Genomic DNA, 12,779 nt, shown 5'->3' with positions numbered 1-12,779 from the left:
GATCTCCCGTTCTCTTTTTAAACGTATGAATTTAAAACACAGGTTTAATAGTAGATTCAAGGTTTAGAAATCTTTTCGACGGAGCGGCGTTCAATAAAAATACAAAAAAAAAAAAAAAAAAAGAGCGCACTAACAAACGATTGATAAAACGTGCATATGTCAGGTGTTTGTTTAATAAATCAAGAAATATTTCCGTCTAAATAAAATGTGCGGCGTGATTGTTTCTCATCTCGCTGCCGTTGGTTTGAGAGACGCGATACTCAGACGTCGTTAAAGTAATGCTCAGCATCCGCCCGCGGCGATGACGGATCATCCTTCATCTTCTCGTTTAGCGCACGAGCAATGCGTGATCGCGATACGTCTGGCTGCATATTTATAGTCGATTCTCGAAGAAAACCCGGCTGCATTCCGAAAAAACAAACGAGATTTACGGGTACCGAGAATTGCGGGCACCAACGGCCATTTGATTTGGTCATTTAAGAGGACGATGCGGGAGAAAAAACTTTAATTTTAACAGCTACGGGAGCGATTCCTGGTACCGGCCTCGTTAAAACGATTGGATTCACGGCGGCTTCGAATTATTCAGAGGCCCTGTTTCATAGTATTGTCTTGAATATACGTCCCGTAAAATTGATTAATCGACGATCCTAAGCGAACGATATCTATGCAAACGGTTCATCGTGCTGCAGTCTTCATGCCTATGTACCGACACGTGAAAGATATATACGTAAGCAATGAAGAAGTTGGAATCGACCGACTGAGAAAATTACATACGCCGAGAAGGTACGGTACTACTATTATACTACGTAGATAGCTCGCTATTTGATGGACAATTATTCAAAACAATACCCAACAAGCGAAAACTGTTATATACAGAACGTAGCGTCATAATTAATTTATATTAAATTATTTTCGTACAAACAATAAATATTAATTTTATATTATGTATATAATTAAAATTAAACTTTTCAAATGTACCCAAAATGACGCAATCAAAAGTGGCATTAATTTAACAGATTTACTGAAATATGTAAATTAAAAGGATACGTATTAAAAATGATAGATGTTAAAGATAAAAGGAATTAAAGCAGAGTATATTAAATATATAAATAAATAAAAAATATGATATTTTACTTTCTTTTTTTGTTATATTTATAGGCGTGTAAATCGTGGAATCATGATTGAACAACGAAAGTACTTTTTTATATCGCGACATAATCTTTTCAAAATTACGCTGCGCGACGTAAATCTTCTAAACTTGTATGTGGCATTTCGTTCCGTACGAGAGAAAATACAATTCCTCGAGCTTCTCCAAGGAATTCGATTGAACCGACGGCAACGATACGAATGGCGTCATGCGATTTCGAGAAAACTCACCCCTTTTCACCCCCTCGAAAAACGGAGGAACCGTATTTATTCGGCGAGAGACATTCGGTTTCCTTTGTGTATACACGTATATCATTCGTTGCATTCTCGATATATTTTAAAGTTTCAAAGTCGATACATTTTAAAGCTTCTAATATATTTCCCGCGGTCTTTAATTTAAAGTAAAATATACACATTTATCCGCTCGGGAGATTATCAAGTTATGCAAAGGGCTGAATGTAAAATTATAACTTGGGAATAATAGGGCAAGCCGAGGATCCCTAATAAAAAATAAAGCGATACATTTCAAAAGCATTTCTCTTTGCTTTGACCCTGTTAAAGAAACTTCAACGACCCGCCAGAGAATTCGATCTCTGTAATTCGTCGAAAAATTTTTCGAGTCTCTTGTCGCGCTTCTCGTAAATGGGAAATTCGCCGGAGAAAAGGTCGCAGTTAAGAAATTGTACGTTATCGACCAATCATCCCTAATCTTCGGCTACTCCCGCGATATAAGACAATTCTTAAGTTACTCACTTTTGCTAAAGTTCCATCGAGTCAATTTTCTTTCTTTCTGCTTTGCTATAGTTATATAAAAATAAAAAAGTAGTGTCTCGGAAGTGTGGAACATTGTTGATAATATAACCAATAACGAAAGAAGAACTTTTTGCGTTCTTTTTTTTTTACAAGTTTTCAACTGTTGTAAAATAATTAACTGCCCGCGGACCCGTGTCAATTTCAAGAGTTCGGCAATTTTTAAAGTATCGAGAAACTACGGCGTTGTGTGTGTCTGAAAACTGTGAGATTCCAGGGTGGCCTTTCGACAGCCGTAACGAATAAATCATCGGAAGAAGATCGTCCCTCCCGCGAATTGTTACGTGCAACTTTCTCGCAATTTGTACTCCCGTAATAATTTTCGTAATAACTTTTTTTCGGTGATAAATTGCGCAATAACTTTTTGCGAGCAAACGTATCGGCAGCTGCAGCCTCGTTGCCTAATCTCATTAATTATGTATACAAATGTGCTGGCAGCAACGAATGACTTTGAGGATAATCTGATTAATTATGCTACCTAATAAGCTAATATATGCGCCTCGTCAATTACAACTATATTGAGATGCGGAATTAATAAGATTTCCTAATTGCAATTAGGCAAATCAAAAATAGGAAGACGGCGAAAGTTGCGTGGATAGCGCGAATTAATCAACTAAATATCCGTATTGCAATTAATCCAATTACTACGGCTAATCATCATGTGCAATTTCCGTACAATTTGCTGTACCGTGCCCTATTCTCCGTAAAATTGCATGACTGCGCATATTAGAAATTGATTGACGAAACGCAGCGAGTTTGAAGTACAAACAGAATTAACTGTGCCATCGCGCGAAAAGGCTAAATTTATAGCAAAACCTATATTTCACGCCCTTATCACAAATAAATCGTAAGATTTTAACATTTTTATCGTTACTTTAAATTTATAATTTCTTTTTATAATTACAGCCTTTTTAATCAATTAATTTATTCATTGACATTTTACATTCGTTACTCGCACAATGCGGCAAGATCATGCTATTTAACGGTAATTAATTTAGCTACGTAGCTTCTGGCAATATATTTAAATGAATTCCATCGAACGTTTTGGCCGAGATAATTCCTGAATGTAATTTTGCCTCGTTGCGTGATATCTGAATCGCGAGGACTAGAAAACTGCGTGGGTTACATTAGCTGATGCCGATCAATGTTGTAATGCAATTAATCTAGTTTCACGAGCAATACAATAATTACTATCCTTACGAAGCCGGATTCGTCAATACTCGTTGCCCGATCGACGTTTATTCAAAACGTAATTAATGTTATTATAATATAATAATTAATAACGCAATCACCGCCTTTTATTAAGCTAAGAAAATCACATTATATCGTTACAAAAATAATGCGATCAAGACTTCGCTCATTAAGTTTAAGAGTAAAAAAAAGTAAAAAAAAATAAAAGAAACTATAAATTAAATTTTACGTTTAGATATTTAAATTAAAATAAAACAAAAATTATTGCCATTAATTTCGCCCGATTCATTACGTTAATTAACAACCATCGAACTGAAATCAGAAAGAATAACGAACTTTTATTTGAAGAGACGTAAGAGTCTCTTTGCCGGAGATACGTTTTCAATAAAAATTTCTCTATTATTTCTAAACGTCGAGAGTGCCAATTTAAATAACTTCAAAGTACTTTCTGTGCGTATATTGGTCTGTTTACTGCGTTTCCATATATTACTATGTATCTGTCTCCATTCAAGTCAGCGTCGATTATACTTTTACGGAGATAGATGCGCGATCGAGAAAATGCGTTTCCTATCGCATCGCGTATCGATGCTGTACTAATCTATAACCACGAGTGACAGAGTTACATCGCTATCTCCTCTTGGCGGAGCACGTAGCTCTGTTACTAAAATCGATACTACGATAAGGCTAATTTTCAGCGTGAAAACCTCGATAAAACCGAGGATATTAATCGGTTATATATCACGCGCCACTTTTGCTAAACTATATACGTGCGCTACGCCACCTTTACGTCTTTCTCGCTCACATGAGGTGCCGTAAAACAATTTACGATAAATACCAGAACGACTCCTGTAATCCGACGATCTTATCGTGTACAATCTGCGCCGAGGCTTATCGCGATCAGTCAAAGGATGTACCACGATAAATCACAGTCAGAATTAGCCGTTGAGATCGTGACGGATCTTGCGGCCTAAAGTTCGGATTTTATTTTGATTTACGCGCGGATAAATTCGTGGCTGTAGCGGGGCCGTGTAAAGATAATCGTTACATCATGCCCTCTGAGAGATGGTTTATCATATTGATGGACACGAAAGGTAGAACGTGAAGGAGGAGAAATCTATTTGTTATTCTGGGTCAAAGTTTGTCGGAATAAGTATGAGCGTGCGTGATCAAAAGGGGCCATAAATTGCTGCTTTATCAGTTTGTAATAAATAATGCATGCGGGTGAAAACACGTGTAAAATCTTATATAAAACTTTCGATACAATTCCCAAAACAAGTCGCGTTTAAAGCGATCCCGCCGCATTATTTGTAGCCCAAATAATAAATGTAAAATTTTCGATCGTTATTACTTTTGTTTAATACTTTGTATATTGTTTAATTCGTTAATTTTCTTCATTTAATTGCATTTTTTTAATTTACTATTTGTTTTTTAAATACATATTTTCGTTTATACAAATTAAGATTTTAAAGAAAGGAAAAAAAAAAAAAATCAAAATTGAAAGGACAATTGTACGCAATAGAAAAAAAAAAATCACCTCGACGTATCTCGTCCAAGATGTATCATATAAGAAGACAAAGGGAAGAACAAACGAAATTGGACTGATCGTAAAAAGGATACATTGAAGCGGGATGTATCTTGGCGCTCGTATAATAAACTTCAACAAGTGGAAATACGAGCGCCCAAAAAATGCTGAAAGAGAAAATGCGAGAACGCACGATACCAAAACGAGGAAGGCGGAAAAACGACAAAAAGCTGTGTAGAAAACAGTATCGCTTTGGCGAAAAAAGCGCAAGTTAAAAATAACGCTGAGCATATTTTCTATTTTTTTTTAAATATTGAATTTTTCGAATAATAAAAGTGTTACAAAATGTCTTTCACGAAATTTTCTGTGTGTAATATATTGCAAATATTTTAAATTTATCAGAATAAAATCATTACGCGAACGTATTTTTCTCGGTTTTATTCGCCGACATATACCTACAGATTCATGTTAGTCATAAATTCCTTTAATTGATCTATCCAACTTTTTTAATTATTCTTATCATCTCCCTTTTTAAGCAAAACCGCGAGGAAAAAAATACACAAATAAATACTAAAAAAAACGCAGCAAAAAATAAAATTAAAAAAAATTCTAACATTGCTAGATAGACTTCGTGTCTTATTGTACAGATTTTCCGAGTCAATCGCCAATATAGCTTCTGTTTGCGTTCTTTCAGTTTAGACTGTATCGCGCTGTGACGCGTTTTGAGAGTGTGTGCACGAACAGAGCAGGGATCGAGCCAGACGAATGGGACGGCGGACGCGCGTGGACGTACGAACGTAAGAGATAGGGGCACGGGGGTGGCTTTCGACGGAGCTTAAGTCGCGCGATACCCCAAAGGGTAAAGGGGGCAACGGAGGGCTGGTGATCGAGAGGAAAGAAAGCAACCGAAGACGAGAGGACCGGAACAACCCGGACGTGAGTGCGCAGGCGGCACTCACTGCCAGGGTCACTCTCGTCGCGCACTCGCGACCGTTCCGTAACGGCGCTAGGCGACGCGGCGCGTCGCGACGCTGACGATCCTCTTCTCCCGGCTGGCCAGACGCACTTCAGTGCGCCGCGAGAGCGCCTCGAAACCGCTTGTTGCTTTTGCGTCTCCCGTCGAAGCGGCAAGATCGTGCCGCGAACCGCGGACCGGAGCTTTTACAGAGAACAGTGCGCGAAAAGTTCCGAAAAGCCGCGTGTAAGCGTCACAAAAAAAACCGGACTCTCGCGTTCTTAAAGGAGCTTAGTATTTAATGAACAGTGCGTCGTTAAAACATCTTAAATCCGAATCGTCAGTGCTCGTCATGTAAACCGAGAGCCGATCACGGCGAACTCATTAACGTGTACGGAGTTGATGAACGAGGGCTAATAAGCGAATGATGAGAGCCAAGCATAAATTGTCGCAAGAGAGACCGCTAGGTTTCAGTGGTGGCGTTGTTAATAAACGATTGAAGCGCGTAGCGTACGTTATAAATGAGCAGGCTCGCCAGATTTGAATAATGTAACAACGACGCGTTAACGAATTTAATATGATTGATAACCGGCGTGGTGTTCTCTGAATGGTTAATTATCAGTGGTCCTGTCTGCCGAGGAGATTGATGACAGTGGGATTAATAATGGTTCGAAACTATTAATGACCGGTAACCATACTCGAGCTTATGTACGTGCGCTTACGAAATTAGCAGCAAGTGGAAATCAATCTCGATCAAACTTTGGATTGTTAATACCATTAACAACCGCGGGGTTATTAACAGAATAAATAAAGCAACGTGGGGATTAAGTGCTATTAATAGAGTCTTGAGAATTTTATTAGGTTTTACCAGAGGCGACGCGAACTGTAATTTAATTTAACGCGAATTTAATAAAAGCCACCGCAATTGTTATTGAATAAGGACCACCGTAAATCAGTGGCATCAACCAACGCAAATCGACTTATTAGTACACTTACTTATTCAGCAGTAAAGCTATTTTAATTTCTTCAATAAAGAAAAAGGAAGTTAATGACGGAAAATGATAACTACCAGGAAGACACTTTGAGGAAAGAAATCCAAAAAGGAATCAACCCAAAAGCTTTTTCAAGTGAAAAACCTGAAGAAACCACAAGTATCTTTCGCGGACAAACGCGCACCTTTTTCTTTCCTGTAAAAACAGTACTTTATTCGGGAAGAAATAAGTGTATTAATGAACCAGTATCTCGGAGACACCTAAATTAAAAGACGATAAACTCGGAACTTCTTTGAGAATTAAAGCTTAACCTTTCTTAGAATTGCAAGAATCCTCGGATTATTAAATCTTTTTCTTTTTTTTCATTAAGGTGGATTACGCTATACAACAATGAAGAAATAAGTTAATTAAAAAGTTTTTTCGCAAAAAAAAAAAAAAAAATTAATATTTAAAACTAAGCGAAACTTTGGGACTTTTTTTTACAAACCGAGATCAGTTCGTTCATTCATCGATTCGAAATGTATGTACAATCGTAGATCTGAATTAAATCAATACAGATTCTGGAAGTATATGACTCACTGTCGAAGCGCGATGACTAACTAATGTTATAGAATTAAGTGATACAGATCGGTGATTGGCGTGTTTGTGGACAATATCGGAACGCGGAGGAACCCTCTTCGAAGAAAGCTAGTGACTCATCGACGAACAAAAATCAACGCTATAATCGAGGACGGAATTTGCGAGACGTTCCTCAAATTTTCGGCTCAGCCAGTGTCGCGATATATCTCTTCCTGTCCTTGATGGACAAAGTTATGATTAAGTTCGATGTCGTGGGAGTGATGTAAGGCACACACATCTGATTTCTCATGCTCGAGCGGACAGGCACGCGACTCACGGTAATGAGAATGCCAGATGACGCGACGATGGAGTTCGAGTGTCGCATGATCGACGAGGAGACTAACGACAGGTGATTATGCAGGTGAAACCCTCAATCGAGATCTCGCGTCCCTTTCGTCGCGTACGTGACATTCGGCTATTAATAGTTTCGTGAACAGGGACAGCAATTTTATAAACGAGCAACAAGACGCGCCATCGGATTCATAATTTATTTATTAAAATTTAATACCCGACACCTTACAAGTGTTTCGAGTCGCCTTATTAATTGCACCGTATCACCTGAGATGATTCGCAAAGGAAAGCTCTTTCACAATTCAGTCAACTCTGTAGAAATAATTATACCGCATAATAATGATCAACAATTAATTTCACATATCTGCATATTATTGTCGTGTCACTTGTCCGTGACATGTTTCACACGGATATTTTGATAATTCGCGTGACGCGTTTCCGTACGATAAATTGGAAATTACTATCATCGCGGTATCTAGCGACTTATAGTTTTCAAAGAAATAAAACAAACATGAATTTTAATTGTTGCTTGTCAAACTGAGCGTCACCGTGAAAAGGCCTTTAAAATGTTCCTAAGTGATTAAAACTTAATGGAAAAGTTAACAGATCAAATTCGAATATTTTTTTTCTCTCGTTCAAGAATTAATAGCCTCAATATTTTCGCGTTAGAATTATTATTTTGACGTCGGCAATCTACGGTTAACGAGTAATGTGATGTCTATCGTTAAGGACACTCTATATATATATATAATATAATGTGTAAGGAGTCATCTGTGGATTTCGTAGAAAATCAGAATTTACGCCGAAACAAGCAGCTCATCTCAAACATCTGTTTCTTTCACGTCACCCTTTCTAACACAGCACTTGTCAAGTTGTCGATCCGTAACTTTGTTTTTCTCGTGAAAATATTGTGACGTATGTACAATATGCGTGTAAAAAAAACTTATTTGCGTAACATTATATTCATATCGATTATTTTGCATATGTTATATTTAAATGAAAATAATCACAAAGCAATCACGATTAATATGCAAAAAAAAAAAATGTAATTATGCGACTCTATTTAGAAAAATAACTCTTCTGATATTAAATCTAAAATTAATTTACATTGACTTGTTATATTAAATTTATAAATAGCAAACAAATCACATCGAAATGTTAAAGAAAATTGGATTTATAATTCAATCTTATTGCTATTTTTACAAAATGCGTGAACACTCAATGCATTTTTATCGCAATTTCATATTTGCTTGTGCAACATAATGAAGCGAGATATTGAATCTAAATATAGCGCCAGTTATTGCAACTGTAACGAAAAAGTGACGTGGAAGAAACGTTCTCTTCGAATAACCTTTCCCGGAAAAATGGGCGATCGCAAAAATCTGCAACTTTTCAGGAGATTTATTGCGATTTCGAGCTGCACGATGTAATGAGGAAAAATTCGGGAAATAAACGTCGCGAGCACGATTGAATTATGATGCGGGAAAAATGGCGAAAGCAAGCAGAGTGATAAATTACGATTACGATAAAGAGACCGATGATTTCCATGTATGAACTTATGTATTCCGATCGTATCGCGTAATAAACCGAATGACGGTAGGAGGCAAATGTTAAAAGAGAAAGCCAAGAGAAGCACACAATGATAAATTACACAAGTAACGAAGCATTCGTATAAACGGCATGGTCTTGAATATCTGATCAAAGAGCCGGCCACAATCATCGAAATGAAATTACGTTCCACCGCAAATGCAAGTCGTTCGGTATCGCGAATTGAAATCAACGTAGTTAACTAAATTTAATTCATTATCACCAAGCGTTGACGTTTGATTTCAATATTAACGAGCACGTCTAAAGAATCAAAGTGTCGGGCTTCAATCCGAGTCTTAAATTCGAAACGTCCGGTAAAAAGAATAAAAAAAAAATGACAGTTTAATATGTCACGATCATAGAACTAGTTTACTCCAAGTACTTCGTGTGCCCATCGATCAATTTAACGGTGTAAATTAGATCATAAATAATCGACAATGGTCCGACTTGGATGTTAGGGACACTAATAAAGCAACATCTCTAAGGTCTCATTGCTCATAATGCCTATACTGCGTGTGGGCCCTTTTAGATTATTAAGTTTCAGCGAGAGAGAGAGAGAGACACGGACTAGTTACCATATAAATAGCCGGCTACAGTACAAATAAGACCGAAGCATTCATGCAACCGATATTTATGATCGGATCGATAAACCTAAGTGCATCGTTGGAGCTTTAATTAACCCTCAAGCAATGGTCTGGGTTATTTTAAGTATTACATATCTGCCGCGTGTGGTTTTTCTCGCGCTTCTTTCGCGAGTCGAAACGAATAATGGCGCGGAGGGAAGTGTCAGAAAGTAGCAGCCGCCGAGTTTAATCAATCGCCATTTACGGTGATTTATACGTTTTAATTGCTATTTATTTAACTGTTTATTTCGGACGCGACAACACGAGGGGTTGTTTTGTTGCATTAAAACGACAGTGAACTAGTGCGCGAATTAATTCACTTGTCCACTTTATCACACACCTGGCCGCTTTCATTTTCTTTCCGTGGCTAATTGAACAACAAAATAATGAAAAACCGTGGCGTGTCATCTCGAAAACGCGCTTCGCCGGGCACATTAGATACGCGAAACAATAAAACGTGCGTAACGTGATAAAACAAAATTTATTTGACCGTTGATTTTCCAACAATGCTTTCGCAGAGGAAGTGCGGACTCGCGAAAGAAATATCCGTTTAGTTCTGGCCCAGGATATTGATACTAAATTTCGAAGCACAATAAATCTGTTTTTAACACGACATTTTAGAAATGAAACGCACGCGTCGCATACAGTTCTCTTTTTTTCCGGCTCGTCGACGCACAAAACGAGATATTTTACGAGTAACAAATCGATCTCTCGATGAAAATCATTTTACGATCGTTCCCCGGAGCGACATCCGTGATTATAAATCTCACCCCGTTATAAGGCACAAGGGAAACCTTTTTCTCCCTACTTTGCTGTCTTTCTTGCGCTTCTCCCTTCTCTCCGATCGAAAGCCACTTCGCCCCGTTCCCTTTGTAACGTCTTAGAAACAAAGGAAACATGTAAACTAGAGCAATCCTCTTAATCTGACTTCCGCGGTTAGTAATCATCTACGAGAACACTTCAAAGATTGTTGAACTACACAAAAGATTGCTGCTCGCGAATATCTTGGAGAAGCTTAGGCTTTCGCTCGGAATCATCTGGCAATCACCGACTGACCTTTATCCCGACTTTCTCGCGAGCACAATCGCTCCAAGACGAAAGTTTTGCGACACATATAATTAACTCGAATATTATATCGAATTATTTAGCTAACAATGAGTTACAAAGTTAACACGACGTCGGCGCGTTAAAGTTTCTCGAATCCTTTAAAACAGATCAAAGGGAAAGTTTTAATTAATTACGAAATTGGTTTTCTTCCCCCGAAACTTTTACTATGAAAATACAATTTCAATTAGATGTAATTTCTAATAAATGTTGAAGATGGTCAAAGTCATTGCGCGGTAATGATCGGTTTGATTATTTCTACGGTCGAAAATGCGCTTCGCAAAATTAACTGTTGCATCGGACTCGATAAAGACGACGGTCACTAATTCTTCGCGAGAGCGAATTGTTGCAGAAACGTACTTCAATCAAAGAAACTTTCAATTGCACCATCGAAGAGCTTTCACCGCAACGATCGTGCTTAAATTTATTCATTGCGCGTTTACGTAATTTGGTGAATTACTCGGTGAATATCTTTGGCGTACAGTTCAAACAGTTGAGAGGAACATATCCCTCGCGAATCTAAAATTTGTAATTCGCCACCAGCATTTACATACAACACCGTTCAAGTAATTACCGCAATTAATTTAAATGTAAAAACAAAGAAAAATGATTTTCCAGAGCTCGCAACTTTTCAAAAAAGCGTCGACCTAATTCAATCAAAGATAACAAAAAAAAATCCTAAAGTACTTTACAATAAGGATATGAGTAATAATATCTAGAACAAACAAAAAAAATCTAAAAAAAAAATAAAAAAAAAACAGATTAAAAGTTTTCCAGTAAAATTTAATCAAACTATTTTACACGAGTTCTAAAAATTGTTATTTTTGCAATTTCGATCAATCTTCGCAAGTAAACTAACATCCACCGTTTCGTATTTATTTTAATTTTACTTCGAGATAATCTAATAATCAGCGAATGTTACGAAAATATAATTTCCTATTTATAATGGTGCGTTATTTCAAGTACAGTGGAAACTAAATGAAGGACTGCCGCAAAACGCTCGAAATAGTTGCAGTAATTTATGCCCGTAATTAATATTAACCTTTTCCGATGGTAGGTTGAATCCACTTATAAGTTGTACTTTACAAATTGTCATCATCATTTTTAATTTTTAATTTTAATTTTTATTTTAATATTAAAATCTATAACCTGTTTTTTTTAAGGGAAATACTGCCCATTAACAAAAATAACTCACTGAGCATAATTCTAAAAATGATATAAACAATTCATTTACTCGAATAAAATCGGAAACGAATCGATAAACATCGCCGTGTTTCCCAGTTATCGCTAATAACTTTTCATGTGCGTTTATCTCCATACGCGCGCATGATGCGCGCGTTTTCACAATGAAATAATTGAGTTTTACCGTCATCGCGCATATATCTCGATGGCGCAATAAATTTTTCATGTCACTACGTGCATCGTCATCTGAAAACGCGCGAGTCCCGATAACGTTATAACGAACGGCAGGAGAGATAATTAATTTCGTTACATTATTCGCAACTGAAAGAATAGATAAGGGAGCGAGACGCGGACGCGATCGTTTACCCTTTAAACGCGGAAGGATTCCGATTTATTAAAATATCGCGAAATAGACCCGCAGGCATATTTGCCGAAGTATACGCAATGTACCACAAAGCTGCAATATTCCAAAATCGGCCTATATACTGTATGAACATATTCTCGCAAATCCCCGTGTGTATTGATTTTAATAATTCACCTCGTAGTCTCTTTGATACGCGTTAAACGTGCTTTTGCCTGAAAGATAATCGCAGTGAAACAGCGTCGGCAAAGCACGGCAGCGTGTACCACCCGGGTGCGTTAATGCAAACGCATTGTAACACGCGCCGGTAAAGTCCGATTATCTCGATCACCCGGCACATTACGAAGTGTCCGGCATCAAATGCGAATCCGCCGCAAGATCACACGCGAATATAGGT

At 37.5% G+C, this 12,779-nt stretch overlaps 3 protein-coding genes across 9 annotated transcripts in view; 1 reads left to right on the top strand and 2 right to left on the bottom strand.

Annotated features, from left to right (window-relative positions):
• The window catches only part of LOC139108705 (uncharacterized), a 94,606-nt gene that overhangs the window by 50,212 nt on the left and 31,615 nt on the right, over positions 1–12,779 (bottom strand). The gene's annotated exons all lie outside the window — the stretch shown is intronic.
• The window catches only part of LOC139108708 (uncharacterized), a 48,912-nt gene that overhangs the window by 19,536 nt on the left and 16,597 nt on the right, over positions 1–12,779 (bottom strand). The gene's annotated exons all lie outside the window — the stretch shown is intronic.
• Positions 5,355–12,779, top strand: part of Fmrfar (FMRFamide Receptor) — a 38,294-nt gene continuing 30,869 nt past the window's right edge. Inside the window, exon 1 of one of the 3 annotated variants that reach the window (XM_070667212.1) lies at positions 5,355–7,583. The gene's annotated coding sequence lies outside the window, so the exon portion shown is untranslated. Of the gene's footprint in view, positions 7,596–12,779 lie in introns of all 3 variants that reach the window. The other 2 variants (XM_070667214.1, XM_070667215.1) reach the window with 2 other exon arrangements.

This window comes from Cardiocondyla obscurior, linkage group LG15 (genome assembly GCF_019399895.1).
Source record: "Cardiocondyla obscurior isolate alpha-2009 linkage group LG15, Cobs3.1, whole genome shotgun sequence".
NCBI lineage: Eukaryota > Metazoa > Arthropoda > Insecta > Hymenoptera > Formicidae > Cardiocondyla > Cardiocondyla obscurior.
The sequence above is the reverse complement of the archived record's forward strand: the minus strand, read 5'-3'. Positions and strand labels throughout refer to the sequence as shown.